The 12,965-nt window shown below is 40.8% G+C and overlaps 1 protein-coding gene and 1 pseudogene across 1 annotated transcript in view; one reads left to right on the top strand and one right to left on the bottom strand.

The window, feature by feature from the left end:
* LOC145407060 (uncharacterized) overlaps nucleotides 1-12,965 on the top strand; it is a 175,733-nt gene that overhangs the window by 110,757 nt on the left and 52,011 nt on the right. The window lies entirely within an intron of this gene.
* LOC145407310 (5S ribosomal RNA) lies at nucleotides 2,256-2,370 on the bottom strand (annotated as a pseudogene).

The raw sequence follows: 12,965 nt of genomic DNA, 5'->3' as shown, positions 1-12,965 counted from the left end.
GTCTGGCAACACTGTCCATAGCATTGGCAGTAAACTACACATTCAGACTGTCGTTGGTCATGTGAAAAGCAAAAGTATTGGTACCCTTACAGTACTTTGATAAAGATTGAAGAATTTTTCACTGTATGATAACATAGTAGTACAGGCCTAGTGTAAACAGTCATGAGACTATGAAGGATAAAAAATAATACAGAGGTAAGTCTTCATCAGTTTCAGGAAGACATAGCCACTTCTGGGTTGGACTGTGGCCCATTCCTTCCCTATTAAAATAGGTGGCTTCGTTGTATAACACACAGGACATACTTTGAGAGCATTTTTTTAGTTAAAATAATACGCAGTATACGCCGGGAAATACGTGTCTATTTTTACTTTCCCTGAGATGCATTTAAATAGCATAATTTTGTCTCCTCTTTTCCTTCCCTCCTGTGGTGTTGGTAGCTTCAGTTTTTCTAGTCTTTCTCTATAGCTTAGATCCCTTAAGCTTGGTACCCATCTTGTAGCTGCCCTTTGTACTTTTTCAGCCATATCTATATGTTTTTTGAGATGAGGGTTCCAGACTACTGATGTATACTACAGGGTTGGTCTGATGAATGATGTTATTATCTTTCTCAGCTTGTCTTCATTTATATATCTATCTATCTGTCTATTGCCAGACACCTTAATCCCGTAAGGGGTGGCCACAGACAAATCGCCTCCATATCGCTCTGTCCCCTGCCATTTCATTGCCCTGCTCCCAGTTCACACCCCTCTCTCTCATATACCTCTCCACTCCCTCCTTCCATCTCATCCTTGGCCTCCCTCCCCTCCACCTCACTCATATACACTCTCTTGGTCAGTTTCTCACTCACCATCCTGTGCACATGGCCAAACCACCTCAATGTGTGAATGCTATTCTTATATTAGCAAGCAGTGTATACATGTTATGTACTTTCTCACTGATGTGGTCATCTGGAAATAGTCTGTTATTGATATTCACTCCTAAGTCCTTCTCCCGTTCTGATATGTGTAGGGCTGATCTTCCCAACTTACAGTCCCAGTCTGGTCTTTTCTCACTTTTCCTTGTCCACATTAAATTCCATTTGCCATATATTGCTCCATACATGAAGCTTATTTAATTCTTCTAGTAGCTCTTTGCAAGAATCAGTGTTAGTAATTTTCCTTTGTATTTTTGCATCATCCACAAACATATTTAGATAGCTTCCATTTGCAGTGTTACTGTCTGTGCCATTTTTATACACTAAAAACATAATTGGTGCTAGCACTGAGCCCTGTGGAACTCTGCTGATCACTTCCCTCAGTGATGAGTAATTTTCCCTTAATACTAATCTCATTTCCAATTTTCTGAAAAAATCCTGCATCCAACAGTACAGATTGCCTTGGATACCTCCTTGATGGTACAGTTTCCATAGAAGTCTTTGGTGCGGTACTTTGTCAAATGCTTTCTTGAAATCTAAATAGATACTGTCCACCCATTCTTTTCTTTTCTGTAATGTTTCTGTAACTCAATCATAGTAGCTTAACCTGTCAGCACATGAAGATGCAATTCACTTTCTTTGGATTTGTCCTGGTCAAAATGCGAAGATGTGAATGGCCCTTTAAAGCAGAAAAATATTCTTCAAATAATAAGTATCTGGCCAATTTCCATCAAATTTTTTAGTGTGTCCTAGCAGGCCAATCTAGCATCCAAAGTAAGCACTTAGGATCACCGGTGGTCCTGGCATGTGGCAGAATGAGTTGGTATTGCACAGTCTTTCAGCACCAGCTATGGGGAAGGGAAGCGCTCCATCCCTCGTCCCATTAAACCTCCTCCATTTTCCCCATCCTGCCCGAGGCAGAAGCCACGATTGAAATATCGTTGTTGTATAGTGTTTGTGAATATATTGTGAAGTGATTGTGTCAATGCAACATACATACCGTGTTTGTAAAGCATTGGGCCCATTATCAGTCATTAGGCCTTGGCAGGAGTCGTGTTTGCTATAGAGGGGTTTGCTACTTTGCATCACCCAGCCCCATATGATGAGAGTATTTTACCTATATAGTGAAGCAAGTGTTTATATTGTGTGATAGATATAGTGCCTGGAATCATTGTGATAGTGATATATAGCATATGGTTAGTGTGAAATATACTTTTTTTTTCATTCATTGCCAGACGCCATGTATCCCAAACGGGGTGGCCGAGGGCTTAGAGTTAATTGTTTTACAGGGAGGGGCACTAATCCTCCACCAACCCCACTTGACACGTAGGGAGAACGTTATGCCAACAGCATCTGGTGTTCCCAGGCGGTCACCCATCCAAGTACTAACCAGACCCAACGTTGCTTAACTTTGCTGATCAGACGGGAAGCGTTGTACTCAACGTGGCATATAGAAATATATTGTGTGCAATTCCTGAATTATCGCAAACAGCGGAAGAATGAGAGACTTCAAATACGCAACACAGCCACATAATTGAATGAAATGTATTGCACTGTTCTCAGACAGTGATAGATTATGTATGGTTTTGTGTGAAATATAATGTACGTAGATAGTGCAGTGAGTGTTCGTAGAGAAATATGTTGAATCATTTGCTTAGTGCTGGTCTTGCTAAAAGGTGTTGATTGACAATGAATGAAATGTAGTTTTATGCAATTTACTCAGGAACTATGAGGCACTTGAAAAATCTGAAAATGCCATGAGAAAGCTCTTGAAATTCTACGTAAGCTGATGAAATAAAAACATAACATCTGCGAGAAAACTTCTTTGCCAGAGCACTGAGAACAAAAAAATAACTTCCCTGGAGGTAAGTACTTTTAGTTTTGGGCTATTTTCTCAAAAACTGAGAATCGTATCAAAAAGCCGCTAAAAGTATTAGAAAGCTGACAAAATTCTCTTTCTAAACATTTAATAACAATTAGAGGTATGAGGGAACACATTCGAGCCAAGACCTAGAGAAGTACAAAGTCAAACCACTCTCTCTCACCCTGCATACTCCTGACGTCACACGCCTCTCACTCAGCCCTGCTCTCTACTCCTGTAGACTACCAGATTTTTCCATCCGTACATTTTGATGTTACCAGTACTTCCAGCTCTTCTATAAATGATTTGTGTGAAAGTAATCATTACATGCAAAGATAATGAAGGACAATATGAAGAAATTTATGCTCAGTTGCACATTTAATTAAGTATAATTACATAATGGTGACAGCTGGTTAAGAACCATAAATTATGTTTTATTTACACATCAATCTTAGACACACATACTTTGTCAGTTTTGTCATTTTGTTCATTACCGTTCTTGATGAAGTTAAATTCCTATTCATAATACAACTTTTGAAAAATGTTCTACCTCATTAGGTAATGACACAGTCTTGGAAATATCTGAAGCAAGCCTCTTTATCACTCCCTTACCAGGTTTAAAATCCTTTTCTTCATGATAAGAAATGAAGATTTTTTTTCCATTACCTGTAGCTTTTCAAAGAACTCACAACTAGGTGTGAATAACTTCCCCTCCCATCTACTCACTGCACCAATCCATGAGATATCTTCCTTTGTTACCTTTGATCCAAGACATTCATGTTGTGGGAATTTTGGGACAGTGAATCCACCTAAATACCTTAAACCCTCCTCTTCCTCTACATTCTCAAAGTCATTAACCTCTTCATCTAGGCTGTCGAAGATATCACTCTCATTATTCTCAGGTGATGAATCCTCTATGGGCAAAGAAGAGAACAACATTGTGGACTAACTTAGTTCATGTTGTAGAGACTCTTCAAGATTTTCAGGCACTGTTGGAGGTCAACCTTGATAGTGAGATACTGAGCCTGCTGTCATGTTATCTTCACTTCATGTTCCTTCATAGTTGTACTGTACTTAGTTCCCATGACGGCCATGTTTTTTCCCAAAAGATGAGATCTTATTCTGTGTTTCGCTGCGACTGGTGACGAATGGTTGTGACACCCCCCCATTTGCCATAGACATGCAAAACAATGTTCCAGACCATCTTGGTTTAACCTATATGTTAGTATGTATGATATACTATACTTGTTCTGTACCATTTCCATCAACCTGGGCAGAGAAACAGATGAAATTAACAATCCTTTTTGAAATGGAGAAAGACCTTTAGTGCCACAAGCTCTCATTGTTTTTGCTGTGCAGATCATGTCCTCCAGTACTTTACTTTGGTTATGCAGAGATAATCCATAGGCATTCCTGGAAGGCTTTACGTCATATGGCACTCTCGAATTAAATAAATCAAACCATCTATCAACTATAGCATTAAATTGGCTAGTGTTTTCCCAGTGTTTTTCCTGCAGCAACCCCTTCCCTCCAAAGTACTCTAGGGACTTTGATGTGGTTTCTGATAAAAGTTGCACTGCTAACTCAATGTTCATATTCTCTACACCACAAACATTGATATGTTTCTCAGATAACTTATGTGCAGTTGTCAGATCACTCTTGTTTTTTTGTATGAATTCTCATATAGGTCCACTATGAATGTATCTGTCTTCAGATGGAACAAATACTGAATCCAGGAAAGTATTCCTGATAAGTTTTATAAGATGGGGAGCATCGGCAAAAACAGACCTGTCTCTCACAAGCTGCTGGACTTGTGAATGATGTTTTTTCTACGCTGATCACTAGCATTTTCCACAGCCTCATATTTGTTGGAGAAAGGTCATTCATTATTGTTAACACAGGAAAACCAGATGCTTCTACCACAGTGATTAACTCAAACAAAATGCCTTTCGTCAAGTTACAGTCAAAATCGTAGTAGAGGAGCTGTTTCCATGAACATGTAAGGCCTCTAACCATTACACACTGCAGTTTGTTCTTAGGGTCATAGAGAGTGTCTGCTGCTTTATCATAAGACCATTCCTTTGCTGTGCTACACTCATCAAATGACATGACACAAATGCGATCTCTTTTCACTCATTGACTCTGTGCTGTAGCAATTTCATTACTGGATGCAAAACACCTGGTTCTACTTGAAATTTTGCAGCCCATCTATTTAAAGTGGTGACCAAAGGGAATGGAAGTGTCCACTTTTCTCTTAAATATTTGTAACATTTTGGGCTTAAACTACACAGAGTATTTGCCTTGCCAATATCTTCTTCATCCCAGTGATTTATTGGCTTTCCAGTTAAAAGAAACTCTACCTGAGATGAAGAAAAATACTGAGACAAAGTAAGCCTCACATTATCTGTTGTACTCGCAAGGGCTGTGTGGAGCTGGTCAAGTAGTGCATTTTTCTCCTCCCACTTAACACATTTAGTCTCCCATTCTTTCCTCATATCATCCAGCTGGTGCAGCAACAGTCCTCTCTCCCCTTTCAAATCATTTACTTGGTGTTGCAAATCCTCAAGAGATGGAAGTTGTCGTCCCTCTTCATCTATTGATTCTCCCCATGGTATCTGAACTTCTGTTTCTAAAGTATCTTGCACAATTCGTTTCTGTCCCATTCGTACAGCTCTTGCCTCTCTTTTGGTGCACACATCAGTAACTGTGGGAGTATATTGCATGTCTGAGATAATTAAATCATGCATCAGGAGATTTTTCTCACATACTCATATCAGGATGTGCCATTCACTTTGATTAACCCTTTCCTGACTGATATTATTTATTTTCTGCAGCATGCAGAAAAAAAGCTTTAGATAATTTCTTTATTTGTACAGTATGATACTACCCTTTTCTTTTCTCACCTTGAGTTGTTGGGAACTGTTGTGTTGGAATTGCACCTTCCTTTATCCACACAAGGTGTTTGGGCACAGGCTGGTCAAGGAGCTCATATTTGAGATTTCGTTCATATGCACTTGCATTGAAATGTAAGCTACATATCACTGCCCTGTTTGCATTAATTGGGTCTTGTCTTTTACACAGACTCTTCCATTTCTTCTTCACCTCTTCATTCTTTGGCAGTCTGTGAAAAGTAATTCCATCTTTGTTTCTGTAATTTGAAAAGCTCCCATACACTGCACAATAAGTAGGCATTATAGTTCATTTCATTTTGTCCTTGTGCGTGAACTGTGGAGGAGGGCAGTGAACTGTAGTCTGTATGTATGGGGTCGGGTCATGGCAGTCTGAGGGGCGCGTGACTACACACATCAGAAATATACTGTACTCTGTTTCCGGTCAAGTGTGGTTAGACCTTCTACTTCTTTAGGCCTTGATTCGAGCCATGATTCTGGGAAGTGAGATTGATGTGCCAGAATCTTTATTCACACTGGCCTGATGTACAGTAATCACTCTAATATCCGGACGCCCAATAACCGAACATCCCCACTAACCGAACCTTATCGTCCTGGGATCAAACATTCCCAAAATGGTCCGAAAATCCAAAAAAATTGGAAAAAAAATCGATTTTTTGCCGTCCGTAATTTGAACTTGCCGCGCGCGCCACGTGAGAGCATTGTTTTGGTTCGTCATTCCTCCGACGTCCGATAGAGCGCCACTGCATCCTCCCCACTTCCCGCCTGTCTCTCACCGCGACAAGACCTGCTCTGTTCGCCATGACTTCTGTGTGTTAGTGACTAAGTTCAGTGCAAGACTTCAGGAAGAGTGTAGTGCAAGTGCTTCAGGAAATCGTTCTTACTGTCAGAGTCCGAGAGGAGGCGGTTATTCATCGAGGTGGCCAGGGACTTGCTGTAAGTAGCCAGAATGTTTCATGTTGTACTATTTTCCATACTATATTTACCAGAATGTTTGTATTTTTTCCCATACTATACTTACCAGAAAGTGTCATACTGTACTTCTTTCCATACTAAACTTACCTCATGCATGTGCAGTAGGAATGTTTTTCAGAGTTCGGTTAGGTTCGGTTAGGTTAGGTTCGGTTAGAGTCCATAAGTACCAGAATGTTTATTAATGTATGAACATACTTCTAAACCCACATTTTATGTTTCTATTGCATTTATTTCAGTCATTTATGTGCCTTATTGGTGTGATTTGGGTGTTAAATAGGTGCTATGCATGTCCGGAGGAAGTTGTATAGGTGTTTCTCTGTGTTAGGGTCCGTAAGTACAAGTCCATAAGCTGGGGCCCAATATCCGGACGAAACCAATATCCGAACCTACCGATGGCTCTATTGATCCGGATATTGGAGGGGTTACTGTACTTCTATTCATACCTTTCTGTATTCTTGTTTTTGCTTATTGGCTAAAACCAATATTGGCGAATTAGATTATGTAGTTTTTATGGCAATATGTATATATACTGTACAGTAAAAGTCCTATTATTCGGCATCTATGGGACTGGGATGATGCCGAGAAATTGGATTTGCTGAATAATAACAAAAACTACCCACTCAGTACCTTAAATATATTGGTGAACACCGTCATCACCACTTATGGTATTACAACTGTATTTGGAGAGAGTACTGTATACTATACAATACTGCAATCAATACAGTGCTATACCTGAATCTCAAATATGTAGTTAAATTAGTGAACATATACAAGTGTAATTACACAGTAGGCCTACAAGTCAGATAACACTTCCTGGATGGCCGAAATGATATGGAATATTACCTACCAGCTCAGTACATCACTTGTATTGGTGAACTCATCACTTCTTATATTATTACAAATATGTTTGGAGTGAGTACTGTATACAGTACTTCTTCCTGACACAAAATAATATAGTCGGAAAATTACATAAAGTGAAGGAATATGAATTGGTAAGGTCTTTCTGATGAAAGTTACAACGTACATTTAGCACTCGTTCTTTTGTTTGTTTTTTTGTTTACATGTGAAAGGGAGAGTATTGATGCAAACAGTAATGTATTCCATTAACCCCTTAATAACCTCCGGCATTGAACAACCCTTTACAGTACCGATGTCAGTGACATCGAGTTAGTGAGCTATGAAAAAACTGTGAACAATTATGGGAAGGGAGTGAAAGTCACTGGTATGTTTACACGACTCTACGCTACAATTCCAAGCAGTCAGGGGGTCAGTTAATCTCAGATGTTTTCACTCATTTGGTAAATGCACTGCAACTTTGTAATTTCTCCCGTGAATCATAGTGAATCATAGCATGGGTTTAGGAAGCTAAATAACACATTGCTAGGTGTGCCAGATGATTATCTTCACATTTTTAAGAAAATGGAAGAACTTTAATCCCTCTGACTACGAAGAGTAAGTTTCTTCCATTCATCTGAAATCAATTTATTTTTCTTAAAGATGTGAAGATAAACGTCTGCCTCACCTAGCAATGTGTTATTTAGCTTCCTAAACCCATACTATGATATCGTTATGAGTCACGGAAAAATTGATAAAGTTACAATGTAGTTACCAAATGGACGAAAACATCTGAGATTAACCGACCGCCTGACTGCTTGGAATCGTGCGTAGAGTCGTGTAAACATACCAGTAACCTTCGTTCCCTCCCCATAATTGTTCAGTTTTCTTTATAGCTCACACTATCTTGACATCACTGACATTGGTACTGTAAAGGGTTGTTCAGTGCCGGAGGTTATTAAGGGGTTAATGGGATATATTACTGTTTGCATCAATACTCTCACATTAAACACAAAAACGAACAAAAGAATAAGCACTAAATGTACTTTTAACTTTCATCGGAAAAGCCTTAGCAATTTATATTCCTCCAGTTTATTTTTAAGTATTTTTCTGACTTTAGATTAGGTTAGGTTTGGTTAAATTATTAGGTAAAACTCGGTTAGGTTAGGTTTAGTTAAACAGGACAGTCCCTTCCACCATTATGCTGAGGAATAAAAATACTAGAGCTGTCACAGCCGTACGCTAAAAACAACGGGGAAACTGATTTAACAAGCAACATTTATGGGTAATGCATTACAGTATCAGTGGTTCATGGCCTACGCAATTACTGGTAAATGTCATTTTCAGGAAGGCATCAAGAATGAACGAATTTCAAAAATTAGCGAGGGGGCTTGGAACGTAACCCTCGCTCTTTTGGTGGGGGTAGTTACTGTACTGTATGATACTGTGCGATATTGTAATCAGTACAGTACTATACCTGAATCTGAAAAAAATATAGAAATTAGTGAACATACAAAAGTGTAATGAAAGATTAGGGATACAAGTCACAGATAACACTTCTTGGACTGCCGAGATGATTCCGGACATCTGCCGAACAATCAATGATTTTCATAAATGGGACTATTTCTCAAAACTGCCGAAATGTCAGATCTGCCGAATAATCAGCTGCTGAATAATAGGACTTTTACTGTATATATATATATATATATATATATATATATATATATATATATATATATATATATATATATGGGTTATTGCTCATGTAATGCCACTCAGGAATAAGTGAAGCTCGTCACTCACATTTTAATTGTCAGGACCGAATTGCCTAGCCCCAGGCTTCTAGGCTCCTCGTGGGGCAATGTAGAATTGGATGATGGATGGATGGATGGATATATATACAGTATATATAAATTTTTCCCATAAGATTATGTATTCCCAGTACGCGAATTCCCAGTGCGCGAGGTCATGGACCCCCCAATCTCTCGCGCACTGTGCGAGCCTACTGTATATTTATATATACTGTATATATATAATTCCCAGTGCGCGAGGTCGTGGACCGCCCAATCTCTCGCGCACTGAGAGATTGGGCGGTCCACGACCTCACGCACTGGGAATTCGCGTACTGGGAATACATAATCTTATGGGAAAAATTACATATGGGTGGTACCCCCTAATACCTGGACATTTTTTGGCCCTTAGAGACATAAAAAAGGTCATATTTTTCAGACATTGTACTACAGATATAGCTGCAATAACAAAAATATGGGCAGTCACCTTAACAAGAGTAGACAACAGGCCTGATGGACTTAAACAACAGGGGTTCTGAGGAGCGGCAACGCACTTACAGTGCCCCCGCCACCACCCCAGCCGCACCACGCTTGTTTAACGGTTGCCAGTGTTGTATTATTCCAGGCTTTGACGAAGAAATTTACAACCTGTTGAACGATACATTTCTTCCAGAATGCAGCAATAATCATTATGGTGGGGGTTGCAGGTATGCCAGGTGAAGCAGGTGAGTCAGGTGGGGCTGTGAAGGTGGAGAGGGAGGTGGCTGGTGAGTCAGGTGGGGCAGTGGAGGACGGTAGTGGGTCGAGTCAGGGGAGGTGGTGAGAGGAGGATCCTCCCTCTCCTCCTCGCTACTGCTCACATTTTCGGCAATTTCCTTCATCTCTTCTTGCTTGTTTGTTTCATTCCTTATCTTGTTATGGATGTATTGGCAGTATAACAACTTGGTATTCACGAAATAAACATCATTATTATAGAAACTTGGTATCTATTCTAACTTACTGTTATTGCCAAAAACGTTATTATTGAAGCTGTTATTGGCAATATCTTATTGTAGACTCCTCTTGAGCACCTTCCCCATGAGCTTCTAGGTCACTATTGGCACGTTGTGTGGGGGGGGGGGTCGCGTACTGATGGAAAATGGCGTTTCTAAGCCACTTCTTGCCTCTACCTCATGTTTTGTGGGGTAAACTCGCACATTCAAGGTTTTTCGTTATGATTTTTGGTCACTCGCACACAATGCGATCCGCGCACTGTGATGACGCGCACTGGGCGAGCCTACTGTGTATATATATATATACATATACAGTACATATATACAGTAATCCCTCCAATATCCGACGTAATATAGCCAAAGGCATGTCTGGATAGTGATCCTGTCTGGATATTGGGCCCCAGCCTCCTGGACTTATGGACCCTAACTCAGAAAAACACCTATACAACTCCCTCTGGACATGCATTGCACCTATTTAAGACCCAAATCACACCAATAAGGGACATAAAAGACTGAAATAAATGCAAAAAAAACAAAATGAGGTTTTAGAGGTGAGTTTATACAGTATTAAACATTCTGGGTACTTACAAGTCCCTGGCTCCTGGACTGGTTTGAACTGCCAGTTTGCAGTCCACAGTTAATCCTCTGCACTCTAAATTCTAATTTCTTAACACTGTAAATTCCCGTGTGTTCTAGTGGCGAGGTATTGCAGTTTATTTACTGTTTATTCACAAAAAACAAGCACCTGTGGCTTGCACTGCTGTGAGCATCTGCTCTCGATCGGAGTTTGGCTGTGACTGTTGATGATGGCGGGTTAACAGAGTTGCCAGATCGCAATGGCCACATTACCAGTCTCCTCAACTTTCATTACCAAATTTAACTTTTCATTACCAAATTCGTAAAGCTAGCATTTATTCTTCACTAATTATATACACAAGTGGAAATACATGTAATCACTCCTCTAATAATTAACAGCATGTTGATTATTTTCATGCTATGTAGGGTAGCAGATTAATCAGAGAGAGCAAACAATCCACCATCTCCATCCTGTGTATCCTCATACATGTGAAAAATCCATTTGGTAATGCATTATTCTGATTCATTACCAAACGAATTTTTCATTACCAAATTGGCCCACACTTGGTAATGAACTATACCAAATGGCAACCCTGACAGGGGAGGGGGGAGGGGGAGGAAGGAAGGGGTGAAGGGACCATGGTGTAACAGCTGTTTGGCGCCAGGCGGGAATTTCAAATTACTGGAGGGAAAAAAGTCAGATTTTTTTCGAATTTTTTGCAGTTTTTGGCCCATTTTGGGAATGTTGGATCCCAGGACGATTATGTCCGGTTAGTGGGGATGTTCGGATATTGGGCGTTCGGATATTAGAGGGATTACTTATATATGTATATGTCGTGTCGTTTCGTTTCGTTTTTTAAGGCTCCAACATGCTTGCATGTGTCGGCCTTGGTCACATAATGGCGGCTCTCCACGCTGCACGATCCATTGCAGCCTCCCTGTTCAGTCCCTTAACCCTAAGGTCACACTTAATGACCTCGTCCCATGTCTTTCTCGGTCTACCACTCATAACCCCACCCCCAATATTAACACTTCTCACCTTCCTCACCCAATTATCATCCCCCATCCTCTCCACATGTCCAAACCACCTCAATCTACCTCTCCTCATCACAACACCAATACACTCCAGTCCCATCCTACCTCTCAACTCTTCCATTGTAAACCCAGCCCCTCCAGGCCTTGGACGCAGGGACGCACTGCACATCCACCTAATCATTGTCATTTCTGTACGTCTGAGCCGGCGAATGTCTTCCTCCTTCACTGCCCAGGTCTCACTGCCATACAGCATTACGCTCCTAACACATGCTGCATACAAAGACCCCTTAGCACGTAGGGAGAGCCCTCTCAATGTCAGGAGAGGCAAGAGCTCCCTGAACTTCTTCCAACCACTTCTCACCCTAGCCACAGAGCTAGCTCCAGCCCCACCTCCAGCACACAACATGTCTCCCAAATAACAAAACTCTTCCACACACTCAAGAGATTCACCAGCAAGTTCAATCCTTTCACGTCTGACGATCTCCACCTGCTCACCCCAGCACGCCGTACACATAAAATCAGCATTATCTCGCAGTCTACCTCTGATACCACTACATCTCTTATGCACCCATTTATTACACACACCGCACAAGATGGAATTACTTCCCACGCCTTTGTGGCAAACTACACATGGCCACTCTCCCTCGTCTTTGACAGTACCGCCACCAACCCTAGATATCATCACTTTTGTTTTATCTGCATTTACCCTTAAACCCTTTTGCCCCTACCATCTCTCCACTTCCTAAACCTTTCCTCCGCCTCCCTTTCATTCTCTGCAATCAACACCAAATCATCAGCATACAACAACTCCCACGGGAGTCCGTTTCTAAAGTCACGTGAAAGGGCTTCAAGTACATGTACCATGATAAACAACATGGGACTCAAGACTGACCCCTGATGCACACCAACATTCACGGAAAACTCATCACTCAAATCTTCATTCACTCTCACCTGGGTGTGAGCACTCACATACATGGCCATAACCACCCTAACCAGCCACTCCTCCAAGCCAAGCTTTCTCATTGCCCACTTCACCACCTCTCTAGGGACTCCGTCCAAGGCCCTTTCCAAATCAACAA

This window comes from Coenobita brevimanus, chromosome 72, assembly GCF_032717465.1.
Source record: "Coenobita brevimanus isolate Jiangsu-jjx chromosome 72, ASM3271746v2, whole genome shotgun sequence".
NCBI classification, from domain to species: Eukaryota; Metazoa; Arthropoda; class Malacostraca; order Decapoda; family Coenobitidae; genus Coenobita; species Coenobita brevimanus.
This window is presented reverse-complemented; position numbering and strand designations above follow the sequence as displayed.